Source organism: Athene noctua, chromosome 1, assembly GCF_965140245.1.
Source record: "Athene noctua chromosome 1, bAthNoc1.hap1.1, whole genome shotgun sequence".
Lineage (NCBI taxonomy): Eukaryota > Metazoa > Chordata > Aves > Strigiformes > Strigidae > Athene > Athene noctua.
The window spans coordinates 180,694,690-180,716,238 of record NC_134037.1 but is presented as its reverse complement, the minus strand read 5'-3'; the positions used below and the strand labels follow the sequence as shown (position 1 = coordinate 180,716,238).

At 44.9% G+C, this 21,549-nt stretch overlaps 1 protein-coding gene across 6 annotated transcripts in view; it reads right to left on the bottom strand.

The window, feature by feature from the left end:
* Positions 1 to 860, bottom strand: part of AP1S2 (adaptor related protein complex 1 subunit sigma 2) — a 32,394-nt gene extending 31,534 nt beyond the window's left edge. For 5 of the 6 annotated variants that reach the window (XR_012633691.1, XR_012633695.1, XR_012633692.1 and 2 more), the window contains exon 1: positions 683 to 860. The gene's annotated coding sequence lies outside the window, so the exon portion shown is untranslated. The remainder of the gene's footprint in view (positions 1 to 682) is intronic. The other variant, XR_012633694.1, reaches the window with a different exon arrangement.
* Between the last annotated feature and the right edge of the window lie 20,689 nt (positions 861 to 21,549).

Genomic DNA, 21,549 nt, shown 5'->3' with positions numbered 1-21,549 from the left:
TTTTTGCTCAAAGTTGCATCGGGCTGAGGAAGTTTCCCAAGCAATATGACAGACGTGAAATACGATGAGAAAGCCCAGCCTAGTCCCGGGTGACAACTCCGACCAGCGCCAGCACAGACAAGAGGCGGCGGCGGCAGCAGCGGCTCCGAAGCCCGGGGGTGCCGGGGCGCTCCGTCCGTGGGGGCAGCGCTCCGGGCCGGCACCGCCGCCACAATACCCGCTGCCGGCTCCCCGCCGTCCCCGAGCAGCCGCCCGGCTCCTCCCCAGGCGGGAGCGGTGACGGGGCACCCGAGACGCGCCGCCGGCCGCAGAGGTGCGGGCCCGCCACAGCCCCTGAGGAGAGCGGCGCCCGCTCCCTTCCCCTCCCCACCGCCGGGCGAGGGGCAGCCGCCGCCCGTCCCAACCCGGGGCGCGGAGCGGCGCGAAGCGCGGCCACCGGGGCTGCGCCCAGCTCGCCCCCGTCTACCCGCACGTTGCGGGCCGGCGAAAGGGAGAAGCCGCCAGCCGGCCGCCCCCTCCTCCGGCCGCTCCCCGGGACCGGCTGGAGAGGAGGGGTCCGGCCACCCGGGACAGGGAGAACCGAGAACCCCTCCCGCGTGCCGTCGCGCCCCCCACGGCAGGCTCCGCATCCCGGCGCGGTGAGGGCGGGGGGACGAGCCCGTCTCCACGCGGCTGTGCTCACCGTGCCCCAGCGGGGAGGACGAGGGGGAGGACGCGGCTCCGCTACCCAGGCGGCGGCTGCTGGTGCTGGTGCTGCTGCCGCCGCGGCCGCCGAGCGGGACTGAGGGGCGGGAGGGGCGGGAGAGGAGCTGCCGGCGACTCAAGCTGGGCGCGAGCGCGCGCGCGCCTCAACCGCTCCCCTTCCCCCCCCCCCCGGCTCGGGCAGGTCGGGGCGGGGCCGGGCTGGCGGGCGCCGCGCCCGGGTGGAGGGCGGGGAGGGAAGGGGGTGGGGCCGGGGGCGGGGCCCGGGGGCGCCGCCGTTTCCGTGCCCATGTCTCTCCGAACAAAACTTTATTAGACCGGCGGCTCGCGCGGGGCGGGGACCGACACGACTTGGCGGGGGGGGGGGGGGGGGGAATCGAGATGAGCGCATGAGCAGTGCCGCGCGGCGGGGGGAACCTGAGGGAGCTCGTCGCCACCTAATCGGGGAGCTCAGCGCAGGGGTGGGCGGGAGGAGCGAAGCACGGCATTGTCCAATGAGAGGGAGGACAGGCGGTGGAGGCGGAGCCGCCGGCGGCGGTGGGAGGGGCTGGGGCAGAAGGCGGGGTTAGGGAACATAATCCGCGTGGCTCGAATGAGGATAGGGCGGCAGCCGGCGGGGCAACAGCCAATCAGGGAGCGCGATGCAGATAGCAGTCCGCAAGCAGCCAATGGGCCGGCGAGGCACGGAGTCGGGGAAATGACATCAGTCAATCAGGCGCCCGGAGATTGAGACCCCTCCTTCCGCCGCCCCCGCCGCTGAAGGGCGGGGCTTCCGCACCGCGCCTGCGCCGCACCGTGTTTCCTTCTAGCACGTGCGCGCCCCGCGTGGGGGGGCGGAGGCGCGCGCGGGGAGCGGGGTTCGCCCCGGGGCTGGGGCGGCACCGAGCCGCGCTCCCCCGCCCCGGGAAGTTTTTTCCACGGAGTCACCTTGGTTGCGAGCGGTAATTAGATTCGTAGAATGAGCCGCCGTCATATATTTAGCGGTGTTGTGTTTCATAGCCGCTTTTTTTTTTTTTTTTTTTTTTTTTTTTTTTCCTTCTTTCTTTTTCAGTTCGCAGCTGGAGAGGCTTTCTGTGTGTGCCTGACTTGGGGTTTTGGTTGGTTGGGCGTTTGGGGTGTTATTTAGTTCTAACAGAGGTAGACTGAAAATGCATTAGTTGGAAGAAATTGAGAGAAGCGTCCAAACCGAAGTTGGGGAACCTTAAATTTTTTAAAGATCTGAAGCTCTCTGCATCATTGGTGTTCATCGCCCCCACCAGCATTAACGGTGGCAGTAATCAGAAAAGATTACTAGAGCCCGCTGATCCTTTAATGGTGTAACACGGTGATTGACGGGGCTAGGGGAAGATGGTTGTGCTCCCCTCCGTACCTCTCTGGTTGGAGTAGCTTCAAGCGCTTCGGGATGTGTCACCCTTTTATTACATTTTATTATTGTCACTTAAAAAAAAAAAAAAAGCCCATTCTTTCTGGCTACAAAACGGCTGTGGCAGCAGAAACCAGTTCTGGAAATGCTTTTGTGTAAAAATGTGGATGGTCTGAAAGGAGAGCCAATTTTCTGGCATTTCAAGGAATGCTATAATCAATTGTACTTGAGGAAAACTGCAGATATATTTCCCATTGTTATAACTGTAAGAGAAAAGTGACGTGAGGACAAGGAGGAGGACAAAGAGGCGTGCATGAAACCAAACCGAATGGATAAGGCAATTACAATATTAGAGGTCGCGTAGAAGGTGACAACTACTGTTCTTAGAGGCTTGTTCCTGTCACGGTTAATGTTTGTTTAGCAGCCATCCTGTCTCGTTTGAGCTTGCCTCTCATCAAGCACAGGAACAGATGTGGATGGATCCGTTATCTCATAGGGTCCTCCCTTAGGCCAGTGTATTATTTTGTCCTCAGTAGTTGCCACGCGTAGCAGCTCTGCTTGTTTCTTGTGAAGCTATTCCGCGGTCTACATTATCCTGTTGTTCAGAAAGCTTTCATAAATGATCTCTGTCCTAATCTGCACTTTGCTATTCTTGGATTTAGCGTCCTATTTAGCACCCATGAGTGCATGCACACTTCAGGTGCTTCTACATCTTCTAAATTATTATTTCATCCGTCAACCAACTTCTGTTTCTCTTTGTGGGATCTACTTCCAGTATATTAGCATCATTATGGTAACAGGAGCTCAGAAAGGAATTTCTGAAGGAGTCACACCAGACTTGTGTTATGATTTATCACTTCCCAGCTCAGTGAAATATTTCTGCATGTGGATCAAACCACATATTCTACAAATGCTTAGCTGGTTGAAATTAGCCGAACTACACAGATGGTTCAAGAAACATTATGCATATTGGTACCATAAGGACAGTCTCAAAGCTCCATTTTTTTGATCCTGTGTCTTTGTTTTAGTTATTTGTCAGATTTCCAACTCAGTTTCAGTTTATGGTTTCATCCAGTGATACAGGGGCATTGTTCCACTGTTTTCTCCCTCTTCTCTGTTACGTGGCTGAATTTCTTCAGACTTTAACCTGGACTGTCTTAATTTAATCTCCTCTTGGTCAGAATCACTCTGCTATATGCAGTTTCAGGTGGTATGTCAGGCATGGTGGGAACTGTGTCTAGCCAGGTGTACCGCAGCTGAAGCTTTCTGTCTTCCTCAGCCTGTGCCTGCCTCCTCGTCACTGTTCCAGCCGGAGGATGCAATTTTCTCAAGCCTACCCGGATTGCCACTCATATGATCGTTCTTTAACTCATTTCTTTCAAAATGAGCCTTCTTATTTTAAGCAGCGTAAGGTGCGATTCCATGGCAGTTTCAAATGATCTAAATCCCGACTTCTCCCACCCCCTCCTCTCATTCCCAGCTTCATGTTCCCATCCCTTTTCCTTTGCTGGCACTTTGCTGCATCTCTCACAGGGCACTGCCAACGAGGCTGCTTTTGGCTGTGCAGGTGAGGATACGATAACTGAGTGAGTCGGTTTCAGGATCAAGTACCTCTGTCCAGAGGGCAGTGATGAACAGAGGGAATGCTCTCCTTTCTGTCTGTCCTGTTTCTTTCAGGAATTTAAGACGGCTTGCTGTTTGTGGATTTTTTCAGTGTTGCAATATGTACTAATTATCCCTCTTTATAATGACTCCATTGTTTGTTCCTGTCAGAACCTATACTGTTGTTTACCCGTTGAACTAGCAATATACTGAACCTAGCTGTAATTATCAAACTGATAAAGATACATATGATGCTTAAAACAAGAATATAATAGCCTTTGAGTATTCCACAACCCGTGACAATGCGAATATCATGCAGTCTAATTTTAGACACGACACAATGATTGTTCTGTTTGTTAGCCTTTATTTATTGTCTTATAACCACCTTTAATAAGATGGATTTTAAAGAATGAGCTCAGTATTTTAATTTCTAAGCCATGAATGATAACCCCCTGGTTTATTATGGATGGGTTTTTCAACTGCTGTAGTTGTAAAATCTTTGGTGTTCCATTTTAGAAGTAAGGCAAGTCTTCAGGGGATGTGTCCATTGACCATAAGACATTTGGGGTCCCCAGCCAAGAGGTTTTTTCCATCATGACTTGAGATACAGAAGAGAACTGCCTGCAGCTGGGGGGGGGAAGGGGGGGGGGGGGGGGGGGAGGGAAGGGAATCTTACATCAAATAAGATTAAATTTACTTGAGTTTGCCTGGTATGCTTTATGTCAATTCTGGAGGTTTTTTGTTTGTTTCATTGGTTGCTTGGGGGTGTCTGTTTGGTTTTATAATTCATTAAAATATAGTAGGTTTGTCTGGAATACTGGATCTTACACCAAAAGTAATAAGGCAAAAATTCTGGCATTTGGCACTTCATGCATGGTGTTAGTGCCAAATCCGAAGCCCCTAAAAGAATTTTGTTGTGTTTTCACTTAGCCAAAATGATGGATAAACCAAAAGGCTTTTATAATATGAACTATTTATTCATTCCAATGGAAAATCTGTTTACTAAATTTTAAAAGCTTTTTTTTCTTCAGGAAATCAAGCCAGTATTTCATAAAAAAAGGCTTTGCTCCTGCCTCCCTTTCGTCCATCTCAGCACCTTAAAGAGGAGGGCATCGTGCTTTAAAGGTGCATATTGTATCTTTGCAGGCCTCAACTAAAGCAGGCTGTGGATATACGAGTGAGACTCATTTTATTGTTAATTTATCTTCTTGATGCTCAATATCAGACTCCATTTTCATTGACTGAATAACTGTGGAGTCATTATGAAGGCAATAAGAACTGAGTTACTAGCCTTGGAAGTGATTACTGCTAGATTTTTGCCTCTTAAGCCTCCAAACAGGATGTTGCGTTATTATATGCAATTCTCTTCCCTGATGTACTTTCTGAGCATTGGCCAAGCTATTGGTGTGCCACTGTGATTCATGTAGAACACTTAATCTCAGTGGAGCCAAAATAAGTATGCAGGAGACTGTAAACGACAGTTTTCATTGCTATGCTCCTTTTTTTACGTGGAACTCTCTCTCTTGATGAAATACTATTTAGTGCAATCTAGTAGCCTGATTGCTAGATGCTAGTGAATCATCAGATCATGCCTGGAATCCTTAACCGCCTGTCTTTTCTGCGTAGGGGTCACAGGTTTGCCTGTGAGAGACTTCTGGATGTTGAAACTCTTTTAAACACGATCGGTTTCTAACCATCCTGTATGGCTCTCCCTCAGGAACATGGATGTCAGGCCACATGTGTGATAGGCACAGCTGCAGAACAAACATCACAGATGTTTGTCCTCGAAGATGAATTTTCAGAGCTGAAGGAATAGTTTGAAGCTGAAGTGTGGTCTTCCAGCCTGGGATAGGAGAATTAAAGAGCTTGAACCACATCACTTGCTTTGAAAAATAAAAACCTGCATTTGAAAGTATCTGAATGTGCAGAAATGAGGTAAGGGAGTGTGATAGTTGCCAGTCAGCCAGGGCTTCCTCTTATTTACCACGTTTGTTAGCCTGAGCCTGGTGCAGGGCAGAGCAGACATTTGAGTAAGACACCAGAAACCAGTGGGTAGTGTTGTATATGTTGGGCTGGTGAGCTGCAGATTTCTCTCTTTTACTTAGGTGATGTTCTTCTCTTTAGTTTTTCAACGTTTATGTTGGAGTAGTGCTCTGAGGCCCCAGAAGTGAAGAAATTAACTGCTCTGCAGACATTTATGAAGGAATTGTCATGACTCCTAATGCTCCTTCCTGCTCCGCTGCCGCAAACTGCCACAGCGCAGCAAAGAATGGTATGGTTTCTGAAGGAAGTGTGTAAGGAAACCTGGCTCTTCAGCCTCACAACGTAGTTGCTGGGAGAAAGGGAGGGAGGAAAGGAAAGAGGAGGCTGGGATTTCTGAGACTGTGTTAGTACTTTAAGGAGTTGTTGAATACAGGCATCTCACATGTGTCTTGTTCATCCTCCGGCACTCCTGAGAAGGCAGTAGCTGCCACAGCGGCTTGGGAAGTGCTGCAGGTAAGCAGTACGTAGGTACTGGATCCATCCCCTCAGATGAGGAAGTAATTGGACAGGCTTGTGCAGAGCTGCTCAGTTTTCCCCAGGACGAGGAATTTTTTTTTTAATATACCAGAGCACAACTCTGGATAGGACGCCTGTGAAGTCAGACACATTCAGAGTAAGCGCATAGGTTTTCTGGAGCACAGTTTGACCACCCTAAATCCACAGAAACCCTCACGTAGGCATACATGTCTCTGTCCACCCTTGCCATGAGACGTGTCTGAGGCGGGTGCACCCACCCAGACAAAAGACCAAGGCTTTCTGACGGTTATTTTTGCGTCCTTAATTTCACACCTTTATGGTGACTGGGGCCCTCAGTCCATGAGAGATGGCATGACCAGGTATGACCACAGGTCTGGTTCAGCCGGGGTGCAAAGGGAACCCCATCGCAGGGTGGGCTGAGCACGCCCTCCTCGGAGCAGGGGGTGTGCCATCGGGGACCCTCCCCTTAAGTTGGGACACCACCAAGGTCACTCCTTAGGGTTGAGAGCCCTTGCTTTGTTGGGTGAGTGAGTGCACGTTTTGGGTCATCATTCTCAAGTTTATCGATTCTGAAGTCAGCTGTATAGCAGTAGTTCTGTTTGGCAGACACCCAAACCTGTAGTTTACTAACATTTGTCAGGGTGCTAAGCAATTTTGATTTGACTGAATCTCACTTTGAGTGCCTGCCTCACCTGTTTAAGGGCCTCCACAACAACGCCCAAATGATGATCCTGCAAAGCCTCTTGATCCAGCTGTGTGTGGAGCCTGGCCAGCTCGAAAGGTAACAACATGTCTTTTGCACCAAGGAGATAATCCAGTTTCCAACTTCTGACTTTTCCCAGACTGGCACGTTACTTTGTGAACCAGAACAGAAAATGCAGACTTGCATAGCATGTGTCTTAATTTTCAGCAAATAGAAACTTTTCATGGAAACTTGGAAACTGATCTAAATATGAAATGGTAACCCAAAACTAAAATGTTCCATGTTATAATCAGCCTACTAAATCTCCAAGCTTCCATGCTGATCCTACAGTATTACACTAAGCTTTCATTTCATATCCTTCTGGAAAACTCAGTACAAATTCCTCTGTCATTCTCAAAAAAAAATATATTACAAGATCAGCCTAGTTCATGCCACTGCCATAAAGGGACAATGCAGTCTGTAAAGCCTTCATTTATTGTCGTTTTCTTTTTGGCTAAGTGTTTAAAGAGGATGAAACTGAGGCAGCCAAAGGCCTGTAAACCATTTACTCCCTAATTTTAAAGGTTCAAGAAGAATTTAAGTGATGCATAGGTTTTATGCTGCCTGTGGCCACACGTGAGAAAATTCTATCCATATGGATTCTCATTCAAGCTGTCTAGACCCCCTCTTGCCACCCTTGTCCTACCTTAAGGCTGCTAAACAGCAATTACAGCAAATGTCTTTGCCAGGGGGATGTGTGCATCAGTTGAAAGGGTCTGTATCCAGAATATCTAGGTTTTGAAGGATTTTGAAGAACTAAAGAACATAGGAAATGAATGTGATAAAGCTCACTGTGAGATCTTATGGAAGGGCAATGTGATTTTAAAACCAAAATCTCTGTAAAACAGCTGACTGTCTCCCTTTATGTTTTCACACCCACATACTCAGAAGCACCAAAATGTGTGTTTTCAAATGGTCTGGCCAAGATCACGTGTGTGATCACACAGTGGATAAGGATGCTGTTTGTTAAGTCCTCATTGTGTGTTTCTTGATTGACAAATGAACTGATTTTGGACTTGCTTTTATACTCTCTAGGAGTGGATGGTGTTTAGGATACTTTGCCACACTATTTTTGTTTCACCCTTCACAAATTCATGAATGTCTTGTCTTTGGGTATTTTATGGCTGGACTTGTTCTTGATACCTTATTTTTAGGTCAGTTTGTTACTTCTCTTCATTTGCATACCTTTTAAATACATGTTCTACTGCTTTTTCTGGCACTTGCACACACACGCATACACACACTTCCACTCACATTCCATTAATACCCATATTAATATTTGTTATACATCACTGCAAGAGAACTAAGTAGCTCCTCCTTTTTCCCTGAACACTTTGTTCCTCAAGTGCAAGCCTCACTTTTTACTTCCATCTATATAGTAGCATATCAGATACAGTTAGAGGTCTGTCCCAGTAAGCAGACCCCATTTATTCTCTGGCTTTAGGATTCTGCCCTATTCCATTGGGTCATTAGTGGAACAAAGCCAAAAGGACATTCAATTACTTGCTCAAGTCTGAAAGGCCAGAGTTTCAAAACTGCAGAGTGTGCTATTAACAAGGATGAATCCTTTGGCAGTGTGTCCTTTCTACTGCAAAATACTTGCCATGTGGAACTTAAGACCCTTATTACAAATTCATGAATGATTTTAATGCATCCTGGCAGCTTTCATAAGCATTGCAGTCATCTGGAAGCAAAAAAGATCATTGGTTTGTGCAAAATAATACAGCTATGCTTATATTTGATCTAGCTCTCTAGTGGGGAAGGAATACTTAAACTTTTTTTAAAAAATTAAGAGATTTCTACTATATTACATCTCACCAATCTATTTAGAAGTCATGTTCTAAAAGAGATAATAACTCAATGCAGAGCATCAATAAAAGAAAAAAAAAAGATGTCCAAAATGTGCATAGTCCTTGATGTGTTGGAGGAGTTGTAAAATCATGTTGTAAAACATAACTACCGGTTGTCAGAAAGTAACACTCTAATGGGAAAATCTGGCTATCAAGAAGTCCTTGCGTTTCTTCATAATGTTTTAAACATTTTCTGCAAAATGTGAGTTACCCTTTGAGCACTCTTAATTTAGAGGCACTCTTGCAGAGACAAAGCTGTCAGAAAGGAAATTGGACCTGAGAGTGAGCAGCTTTTACTTCCCTGGGGCACTATGGTGCAAAGTGATGGCAACAGTCAACAAGTAACATTTATTATGGTAGATGCTTGAAGAAGTACCCAATAGCTGATTTCTAGGACAACTTTCGTAATATTATTTTTCCCAGTAAGCAACTGTTGTGGAAACAAAGGAGATACTGTCTGATCACAAGTCAGAGAGGAAGCTTGCGTGGGAGAGGATGCACTGAAATGAGTTGTGTTCCAGAGCTGCTGTGTATAATACAGTTGACCCTGATGTCAGGCTAAAACTAAAGATTAAAACTTTCAAAATCCCGTCTCTTATTTCTATAGAGCCAAACACAGCTGAGGTTTGGATAGGGGTCCTAAATGCTACGAAATCTCTTCCTTCTGTAAGTAGAGCAGTCTTGTCCCACTTGCTCAGATTTGCAAAAGGAACTCATGTAAAGAAAGCTTATCATTCATCTCTCTTCCCAGTCTGCCATGAAGAAATTACAGTTTTACAGCCTGCTTTGCCACTGATAAATAATACCAGTAATAAATAATAATAATCAGAATTAGGCATCCTTTCTCTCTCTTCAGTCATGAGTCATTTGCATTGTGGGATATCAAAGAATAGTGTAGTGAGATCACCCCCAGGCAGCTAAATAGTCTGAAGAAATTAAGCCTGTGCATGAACAACAAAAACAACCAAAAAAGAGACCCATGCCTGAAACAGAGCAACAAGCCCGGGAATATTTGGGTTAGTTTATATTTATTTACAAATGTTGGTAGCAGATGGTTACCAACATTTCATCAGTATGGCTGTTTAAGCAACTTAAAAGCTGTAACAAACGGCACAATTTATGTAGCAGCTCGCCTTCTTTAGCCCACTCTTCCTTGCTTTATCCAGAACAGCTCCCATTGCAATTCATCACACAGCTAAGTAGCTAAGAAAGGAAATAGATGCAAGTGCAAAACCAGGAAAGCAGCATGGTTGCCCCAAACTAGAGGTCAGTGGTTTCTCCATCGTGGCTGCCTGCTTTGAGTGACAGTTCTGTGAACAAACGATCATTTTCAGAAGGTTTCTTCTTCTCCTAAGCACAGAGTGTACCTTGGCTATTAAAGCCTGTAGAGGCTACAGGTGCAAATGCTACCTTAGCTGCTAGATAGACATAATTTATCTCATGGCTGTCTTTTTAAGAGGCTGTATTTAGCAGATGAACTAGACTAGTCTGATTTTTTTCCCCACATTAGCCTTTTATTTTCATGCAACACCCAAGCTGGCTAAGATGAGGTGATGACTGACAGATGAAGGTAGCTAGTCAAATAGATGCCTATGATACATATTGGTTAAAAAATACCATCTAAAGAAAAGAAATAAATACAAATGGGGGTCTCAGCTGAATTCCCCAAAAAGAAGACCTCACACCTAAGGTTATTACATCTGGAGTTGTCATACAGGATATAGAGTTTTTGTCTATCTCCCACCAAAACAATTTAATTCAGCTGGGCTCCTCTCTCATGGATACCTAATTGACTCACAAATTCAAGAAGAAAGTTTTTGTCTTCATAGGCAACTGGATAGAACTACTTGTGATATGAAAGGGGAGATAGAAGAAAACATCAATTATATCACCATAAAAGAGATGGGCAATACAATGAGCAAACAGTGATTTAAAAATGGAAACACCAGTGCTTGCTTTGTAAATATTTACCATGAAGCTGACTTTCCTGTTCAAGCAAGTGGTGAGGAACAGGGTAGTCACTTATTAAGGAGAAGGTTGCTGTAATCAGCCCAGAGAAGAGGGTGCCACCACCATCATTTCACTGTCTGAGATGGCCTCACAGCCTGCCTGGTGTCAGAAACCTCCATTCAGCAAGAGATCAAAGGGGTTTGTGCATGTGTGTGTGCGCATTTGCGTCTGAGAAAGGATTACTGACTGTACACTTGCAAACTGAAAGAGGTACTGACTACGTTCATCTGTTCCTTGCTTGGAAAATTCTGTGTGCAGTGGACATGCAGCATCATAAAAAACAGGTGGAGTCTGAGCTGGAAACAAGTGTAGCTTCTGCTGATTTAATTGTTTATATTAAAAATATTAAGAGGCTGAGAAAAAAAAATTGTTTTCCTTTCCTATCTTTCATTTATATATAGTAAATGCTCAAAGCAACTTTTATGACAGTATCTCCTTAATTAGGGGTGGTGTGCTTTTTAAAAAAGATTCTTTCTGTGTAACCTGACACGTTTCACAGCAAGTGTTATTTAAGATCAGGATGTGCATGTTTAGATTCAATACTTGCAGGGTATATGCCTGCTGTACATTTGGCTGAGGTCCTCTCTCAGAGGTGATCAGCTCAGAGCTTACACATTAGCCAAAGTGGGAGCATTTCCATGCCACAGCCTGATTGATGCTCCCATTGCCTCATTGTTTCTGTACCTGCTCGTGTGTAGTGGAGCATGGAGCCTGTAGCTCTCTGTGTACTGGGACCTGCCCTTGTGCCACCGGTCAGAGCCCTGGTGTGGCGGAGGGGGACAGGGCTGGGGGACAGGTGTGCAGCGCTACTGATGCTCCAGCTTCCCTGCAGCCTTGCTACAAATCCTCCCAGTCCTAGAAACAGACGGGCATGAAGTCAGTTTTGGGCCTTAAAGCAGTGCCAGGCTGAAATTACCAGACTGAGGAGTGAGTGGGTGATGGATAGGTGCAGGCTAAAAACTGGCTAAGAGCCCTGAATAACTCTCCAGTTTAGACATCACCGCACTGGAGGAGACTTTGGCAGCATCTACACTTGTCTTCTACCGAGTGCTGAATCATCCTTCTCAACTGGGGTGAGCAGCACCTGGCCAGGGAAGCGACGCCAGGAAAAGATGCTGCCCTGCCAAGGGGCCATGCCTGGCTGGGGCTCAGGGCGAGCTTTGGCGCCTGGGGAGAGCTTTGGGGCTCAGGGAGAGCTCTGGGGCTTGGAGAGCTCCTGCTTCTGGGTGCAGGCACCCTCCCACCATCGCAGGGCAGACGCCTCCAGAGCCAGACAGAGCCAGACATGCGGGGTCCATCTCTGAGAAAAAGGCAGATTTGCCAGGCGCCAGACAAGCGGATTTATGTGGTTGCTCTTTGCTCCCTGTGCTGCAGAGTGGAGCCAGTGCCTCGCTATCTCTCGGGTAGCAGAAGCTGTGGGCCTCGCCAGCAGTGTATGCAACCAGTACTGTTAGACTTGTCTTAGAAGTCGCTGGTAATGACATATTTAGGTTAGAGCAGATCACATTTTCATTAGTGTTGCTGCTTCTGGAGAGGAGCACTGAGTAGTAATCATTATTATTGCTTTAACAGATTGTATCTGTGCACAGCTGCCACCTGCCACTCTCAATACTGTGCTGTAGAGACAGCCCTGGTTTTAAATCCTAGTGGGTGACCTTATTATGAGTTCCATGTTTTCAAAGCCCACAGAAGCCTGGCCCCAAATTATGCAATTTACAAATAAATACATTGGAGGGTTCCTTTTTCTTACTGTTTGGCTTCTGGGTCTTTAACATCCGTACCGGCCATTTTTCATTTTTCTCTCTACAGTGGGCTAAGATTTTAGGTGCAGGAAAAAGGGAAGGAAGGGGGGAAGAGGAGAGGGAAGGACAAAAGGAAGGAAAGGAGGAAAATGGGGAAGAAGAAGTGAGAGAAGGGAAGGGAAAAAGGGAAGAATAGCACGCAAGAAGAAGATGAAAACAAAAATAATTTCTATAAAACAAGACCAGGAACTGTGCCTTTAAAGAAAGTAACAGGTAAAATAAGTTTCACATAAAATCAGGGTCAATAGCTCTGCCAAGACTTGGCTTGCTGAACAAGAGTGAAAGGCAAAGTAAATGAATGTATTTTATCCAGCAATAGCTTGTCAGCTCAAAATTATCCATGCCAGCACAGACATTAGCAGGGTTGTAAAGCCACCCCATTCCCTTCTCATCAATTCCCCAGGTTGAATTAGTGAACTTGAGATTACTTGTCCCCTCAGTGCTTGTGATACTTGGGACCCTAACCCAGAGCAGTCCAGGTGATGGATTACCTTGGTGCTGAATTTTATTTTATTTACTGAAGTGAGAGGGCTGGGCTTTCAGGCTTTTACACTTGAGTGCTACCTTTACTTTCTGGGCTATTGAATATGCAAGTGGAGAAGGACAGAGTAACTCAGGATCTCTGGTTTCTCTAGCTGGCTGAGGGTCACAGAGGTGATACTTCAGAAGAGGAGTTAAGACAGCGGGGGATCCAAGAATAATTGGTTGGATGATGCTACAGCAATACAAAATTATTTTGGGGAGAAAAACAGTGCTCCGAGTTTTATCTGGAGGACTGATCTCCCTAAGACTGGTCCAGACAGCAGGACCTGGGTCAGCATGAAATAGGGCATAGGTTGTATGGAAAGTGTGACTTTGGATCCTTATGCTGTGTAAATCCCTACATCCTGTGATTTAATAGAGATACACAAGTTTACACCACTGGCAAGTTTGGCCATTACTTTAATTTAGAATCCAAAGCCTTTCTCACAAAACTGGAGAAGGTAACTCCAAAATATGATCCTTGACACTGGGAACAGCGTCATTTAAATGCAGACTGTGGATTGTCCACAGTCAAAGGTTTGTGGTATGCATTGCTTCCATTTTAAACGCATGTAGAAAGAATGGATTTTGTAGTTGAAAGCCTGATAATGCTGTTATCCTTGTTCAATTTTTTAGCACCATCTGTTCTTCCCAAGTAGAAATTCCTGACAAATCATATGAGCAAAAACTTACTTTATTTCTCCATGCAGCAGATGAACCATTAGAATTACGGAAATCTGGTTGGGCAAAGAAATATGTTTATAAAATGATTGGTTTAAGTCTTTGTTGTCTGAGAAAATGACTTTTTAATGTACTGACAGCTGTCTCCCTCTGGCATGTTTTCAGTTTAACAGTTTATGTTGGAGCCAGATCATTTGTTTCATAACTGGCTGTAGCATAACAAAGAACACTTTTAAATCTCCAATCAGCCCACGTGTCACATAAATGTTATCTGTCCCAGTTGGAATACTTTTCCAATCACTATGTTTTCTTAATCATGCCTGAAAAATACATAAATAATATGGCCACATGATAATCCTTTTTTAAGTCACATAGATAAAAAAGTGAGTTGACTAAAACATTTGGATATTTTTATTAGGTCATTTTAATTTAGAGTCAAGGAAGCTACCCAGCACATTAATGCATTTATTTATTTTCTAAAATAGTTCTATAGTGCTTATTTAAATCCTATCTAGAAAACAGATAATATTATTTTCTGATCCCTAGAGCTTCCAAAGCCCAGTATGCTGGGCACTGTGCAAATACAGTCTGGATGCTTACAGGCTGAATCAGGGGTTCATTTGAGCATCTTCATAGCTCACTTTCAGATATGAGAGCACTGAGCTTCATGGTCCAATCCCTCCATCTGCATCCAGTGGTGTCCAGCTGGACCGAGGCTGGTTTTGTGTGGGTTAGTACTGAAGTCTGCACAATTTTCTGTCAGCACTCTCATCCCTTGAGCATCACACAGGACATCCTCACCACCGCTTTGGAGCAGCACCAGCATCTTGGGTTGAAAACCGCAGTTTGAACACAGAAATCAAGTCATAGTAGGGGCAGCTGGAAGTGAAACAGAGGGAAGTCCTCTTCATTTCCATCTAAAGTGGTCTTCTGATATAATTTTATCTCCTTAATGGTATGTTGTAGACATAACGTAGAAATGGCAACATCGGACTGTTATTTCTGTTATTGGCAGTGTGGTGCTACCTTTGCCAGTTTCACAGGGGAGAGAGAAGATTGTAGGCCAATTGATCTGTAGCATATTCTGTGTACCGTGATGGCACCAATACTCATTTGATAAGGATTCCTTAACATCATTTTGAAGAGATGTTACTGATTTTACTAATTTATTAGATCCACTCACTGTGGAACCAAAGCAATGCTCAAGCATCTGTTCAAGGCTTAAATATGTTCTTTGTTCATGAACAACAGCATTTGTACCCTCTCCTAAAGCCCATTCTTCAAATAAATTTTGCAACCAAGGTGGGAAGGAACTACTGTAAGTAGAAAAGTTTCTTGCTAACCAATCAGTGAATGTTATCAGTCTCTGGTGTATTTCTGAGGCGCATCTGTGTCTGTGATCTGTCCCTAGGCTATATACATTCTGAACTGAAACATTTATTTTGTGTCACAATAATGTGCTTATGGACCATGTAAAAACAGAACAAATATTAAAACATTTGCAAGCCTTATACCACAAATGAATAGGTGCATAAGGCAGGAAAAATACAAGCTCTCTGTAGGAATAAGCATCTGAATAAAACATCTGTAAGGGAAAATGTGTGTGGAGGAAGGCTTTTTAGATGAAAAACAGAAGCCCCATTAAAGAAGTATTTGTTGGCAGCCATGGGTAGGAAGGGTGGTCTTCTGACCTGTGGCTTCTAAGATTTTCGCTATAATCCGTGACCATACTAGTGTAACATCATTATGAAATGTGGAGCTACAGAGACAGCATTCCCAAGCTAGTCTGTGCATTGTATGGCTTCCTTTCCCTGTGATAACTGACAAATCTGAATGAACTCTGATTCAAGGTAGAGCTTGGATATCATGACTGAAGTGGACCCTGGGATGTCTCACTGAACATAGAATTCATTGTGTGCTGGTCACAGCTCCAGAGCAGATTGCACCATATAGAGCCATGCAAGCAGTTTGGGGTTAAAGGGAGAAAAGAGTCAACAGGCCTCTTTTGGTAGGATGTATGATGAATGGGAACATCTTTTAACCACAGGACATGCCATGTCAGGTAGGCTGACCTTCAATGGCAATAGACATGTAATGGTCAGAAAGGGAGCTATGGGACTTGTGTGAATATCTTAGGTGATCCAGTTCCAACTTGAAGGAGTACTAAGTGAAGGAAGTACATGTTGCATCTATTATTTGATCTATCTTTTTGTACTATTTGCACAACCTAAATGAAGATCCACTCATTTTGGAATCTGAGGAGCCTGCATGTATCATATGGTATATGTGTCACATGTCTTTTAGGACATGCACTCATATTACTGAAACTCTAGCAAAACCTTCAGTTTAAGCTATTTAAGCTGAAACTGCACCTGTACTTAGCTGCAGATACATTGCAGCTCTCATTTGATCATTCTGCCTATGGGAACCGAAGTGGAGGAGAGAGGCCAGTTCATAGTTGGTTCTTGCTCTAGTTCAGGCACAGGAACTCAAATCTGTGCTCCCAGATTTGGTCACGGACATAAAAGTGGGAGTAATCTTCTACTGTGAAGTCCCAGCTCTCAGGTGTTAGTAAATGAAGGAGCTGGTCCCACGACTATAAGCAAAGATTTCAAACCTGGGTCAGTCTTGCTCCCTCTTTGACTTGGGAAGCTCAGACTCATGCTATGTGAGCAAAGCAATCATGTCTACCTGAGTAGTACTCAGTTCTGGAGAGGTCTGCCAGCACAGTGGCTTTTCTCCAAGTGTCAGGGGTTTGGTGCAGCACAGGATGGAGAAATAGCTCTCCTGGGTGAAAACAGTACAAAGGAGAAAAGCTGAAATTAAGCCACAGTAGTAGAAACAAAATATTAATAATTCCAAGTATAAATTTCTTAATAAATTTTATCCACCCACCCACCCCCCCTTCAATTCTATGTTTTAAATTGTGGAGGCCCTTGCAAGATACTCTTAGCTCTGAAGTGTGTCCTAAACTATATTTTTTTGCAGCTATTCAGATGGCAATGGAGTGCCAGGAATGTCACATTAGGTGTGTGCGGATATGTAATAGCATTCATGAGCTTCAGTGATGACACAGGCTTTGTTGAAGCTGTCTGACTATAACAGATCTCAAATAAGTGATTGTTCTGAATAAATTGTCTGCGCTATTGTTTTCCCACTGCAAACAGAACAGAGCCATTTTTAAGCAGGCTGAATAAAAATGACACAATTCAGTGTGTGAAAGAAAAGGACAATTTCAATTATATTTTCCCTGATATTTTAGGAACACTTCTCATAATGTTTTTTTTTTTTAATTGCATGGTTCTTTTGGTTCAAGAACAGACAAGGCTTGGGAGACTGTTGCCTCCCACTAATAAACATGGGAGTAGCACACAATCATTCACTTCATGTTTTGGAACAAGGAGTCTCTTACGCAGCTACAAAACGTGCAGAGCTTGGGAAAACTTTGATATGGCAATTCTCCAAGCCACAGCTGAAGAGAGCTGTGCTTTTGTTTATTAGATTTTAGATGTTAATTGCACCAGGATACTTGTCCAATGTATTAGTCAAAGCCTTCAATTAGACAAAGGTGCTGCAGCAGTCAGTATTCACGGCTCAGCAGATGAGCTGAAGCCTCAGTATTTTACTGGGAAACATGGTGCTGTCTTCCTGATGAGCCATTGTGGTGGGTCCGTGACCTTTCATGGTCATTACAGATCCCACGTCAAATTTTGTGAAGAGGTGCTCTCAATCCAATACAGATGATAGCACCCTCACTCCTGAAACTCCCGCTGCAGTTTCAGCTGGATGCAGCATTTTTGCTGTCTTAGGTTGTGATTTACAGAATATTTACAAGATATTTCACTTCAGAGCAAGCAAAGCAGCAGCAGCAAGTAGGACAGCGTGCCTGAGGAAGGAGTTATGTACATGTGTGCCTGTAGAGGAACAGCCTTTGGAAGGACCGTGATTTAAAAGACACTCTCTTGTCCAAATAGACGGATGTTTCAGAGCATTTCACAGGCCACTCTACCCGCCTTGCAGCACATCTGCTTTCTACCTGCCCAGTCCCCTGCTTTCAGGGCTGCCTGTAATCCTGGCTGCCTCCAGCGCAGAGAGTCATGACTCAGGCCAAGAGGGAGATTTTGGGCAGCTCTGAGCCAGCAGGCAACCTGCTCTTCCCTACTGCATCCGGCATCTCATGGCTCCTGTTTAAACCCTAGCCAAAACCGGGTGGAGGTCAATGAACTGCTGCTGCTGCTGCTGATGATGATGCCATGAAGCAGAGGGCAGCCTGAAGCCCTACTGCCTCTCTTCTCCCTCTGCGCTGGGGGCACATCCCCTGTGGCACTGGGGTCCCTGGGGCACTGCTGCTGGCCCAGAGGGACATAGTGCTACTGGGGGAGAGGAAATGTCCGAGGATGGAGAGGTTCTACACTCATGTGTTGAGTCTGTAATTAATACAGTGCTTTGAGACTGGAAAGGTACTACTTAATAGGGCACATAAGAAATAAAATATATTTATTTTCTAAAGCCTTCTGTTTTAAACAGCAGTGTCAGCTAAAATGTGTGTATTTTTAAATTTAGCTTTCGTACTTTATCAATTTCAGAGCCAGTCACATTTTCCCTGTGGTAATATTACTAAAGTAATTCTCAGCTGAGCCCATAGCCTTATTTTTTGTCTCATCAGTCTTTGGTAACTGGAAACATACCACAGATATTAGGCATGTACTGAAAATGAAGAATTACAAGAAATGGTTGTCTCATCCTTGAGAATGACAAAGTATTTTGCTGTCAAGAAAATCAGCCACAGATTGTATTTTGGAGGAATTCACAATCAAAAGGTTCTCAAATCCGTTTTAATGATCAACCTTCCCTACAAAAAGCCTCAAGCATGCATTATATTCATGGTGGGTTCAGATTTTATTTTATTTTTTTTAATTGCAGCAATTAAAAACATTAGGTCAAAATGTTCGTTAAGACCCATGAGTGGAGGAAACTGCAGTTTGGGTGGGGTTAGAGGAAGAAATGCTCATTGCTCCATCTTTTGTTACTCCAATCCTATGCCATGCTGGGCAGCACTATGAGCGAGTGCCCTGTCTAAAATGGTTTTGGTTTACTGAAATGCCCATCCCCGCTTCATTTCCTTTTCAGAAATATTCCTGCCCATTACTGAATGTTATTGTGAGAACGAGATGCCATCTTGTGGTTGGATTTTCATCTCGCAAGCCTGAGCTTGCTCCTCTGAGAAACTAGTTCATTTGTCCTTCCAGCTTGGGGATGCAAAATAACTAAATCAACCTTTTCAGATTTCATTGTAAACCCCAGTCCTCCACCAAGACCTACGGGCTTTTACAATAAAAACTGGACAGTTTCGAAGTAAAATTGTCTGCTATTAATCATAACCTAGAAATTGGCATTGGAGATACTAATAACTTTTTAAGTTATCAAAACAAAATGCTGATATGTGCAATTTATTTCTTCCAAAGTCAAGCAAACATATTAATTTTGCAAAGTGTAATGATTTTGTGCAGCTGCTTGGAAAAAGGTGGTGCAAGCATTATTCACGGGAAAGCTTATGTTTTCCATAATTTAGAGTGATATAAATAGCTGTTAGGACTACCTCATATTTTCCACATTTCCTCTCTTCTCAACCTCGGGTACAAAGCTGAGTAATAAGAATACCAAAATGCAAAATCTGCCTGGAGTACAAAGCTTATAGACTTTGGGAGCACTTAAATGTAGATTTTTGACCAGTTATTCAAGAATTACCCATGAAGTTAAGACACAATCTATTGCTTTTGATACGCTATTCCCAATGCTCTGGTATGTTTTGTGCAATATAAAGATCCACTTCCTTATTCCAGCCTCTTCAGTAAATGAAGGAAAAACCAAGGTTATGACTGTAGAAATCTTTTAGCAATAGAGGATAACTGCCATCAAGGTTTCTTCACAAGGACTGTACCACGAGCTTTGGTACAGGGCATATTATAGGCAGAGCAACAGAGCACTAATTATGTCAGAGACAGCTTCAGTCTCTGGAACAGCTGAGGAATGAAAGCAATAAAAAGAATATGAAGCTGCTTTACCTCACACTCCTTTTGGGCTACGAGTTCTGTCCAGCTTGGTTTTAAAAAACAGTGTTTGCATCTGTTGGACATGCTCTCTGGGTACAGCTATGCCCCACCTGCATACAGACAGTGGCTGTGTCGGCGCTGTATGGACTCATGGGCATACTGACTGTGTCCATGTGTCTATACTCATAAATGAGCCATGTCCAGAAGCTTCCCTGGCATCAGGACCGACCGCTGTGGGACAGGCCGTGTCAGTGCCAGTTCACCATCTGGCTTGCAGATAGAGGCAGCTGTAGGCATGCTGCCTGCTAGCGATGGGCACCCTGCTGCCTTCACTGTCAGAATCTGCCTGGAAGCTGCTCCGGGGGAGTACTAGCTCCGCCAAAATGGGGGGCAGGGTGCTGTTTAGGGTACACATGCGTGGTCCTGTGCTCAGAAATGTGCTTGGATTGACTAGGATGGATGAGCATCAAGTAACAGAGCCAGGGGAGAAATGGAGCAACACAAACTGTTGTTACAGGTTGTTTATTTGTTATTTGATGTAATACTGTGTATTACCCAGCAAAAGAAAATAGCCCCAGACCTGAAAAGCTTGAAAAATTAGGGAGGGGAGAAAACCAAAGGCTCAATGATGGGAAATGCCTGGCCAAAACTGCCGAGCCAGCCTGCAGCAGTGCTGTGACCAAAACTCACCTTCAGGAAGGGCAGCCCTCAGACGGGTCTCGGTGGTGCCAGCGGCCCGGTCAGCACCCAACTTCACACCCCAACCGAGCAGAGGGATGCGGGGAGGTCTTGCCATTTCCGTGCTGTATCTGCCTTTGTGCTGGAAGGCAGATGATCAAGACAAGTTAGGAGAAAAGAGGAGCAAGTAGCTCTCCAGGCCAGCCTTGTAATAGCTCCAGACGGTGTGTGCTGCCACGTCTTAACTGGTGTCAATTTGTGGAGGAACATAACGGAGTAAAGGTGTGAGAGCAAGCAGGGGATACAGTGAAAAAGAGAGACTGTACTGCTTCCAATTGATTTTTCTTTGGCCGCAAAGAGGCTTTTATTCTCGCTGCATTGCAATGAGGGCTTCAAAGCCTATTTAAGTGCCTGTTTGCCTTTCCTTTTACTCTGCATTGCAGCTGGCATGCCCAAGAAAAACAGCTTGCTCTGAATGCACATTAATGTTTGGCCAGCATGTGTGTGAGGCAGAATTGATACACCACCATTTCATAGCCAGCAGGCATCTGGATCAGAGAAGGAAGTGGAGGGCATGACGGCATTCCCATTCCTCCCAGGTGCAACCTCGTCCTTGTCAGCCGAGGCACAGACATCAGCGCTGTGGGCTTCATGCAGATGTGCCACACCAAAAAGGATGGATCTGAACAAAGTGCAAACTGCCAGAGTTGGTTATTGAGATCTGAGTGACCTGTTTCTGCATGGGTACTTCTGCCTGCAAACGTAGAATTTCTCTACATCTACATACTTTTCTTGAAATTTTGACCAAACAAGGATGAAATTTTGTACTGGATGTTGGCTCATTTCTGTCTGCCTGCCCCCCCCCCCCCTTTTTTTTTTTTTATTTTAACCAGCTGCTACACTGATTGACATTAGGAAAAAAAACAGAAGAAAATGCATTTTTTCTTTTTTGGGGGTGATCAGTTTCCCTTCTCCCTGTATCTGCCAAATTTGGCAAGTAGCAGATAGAGCAGCTCTGCATCCT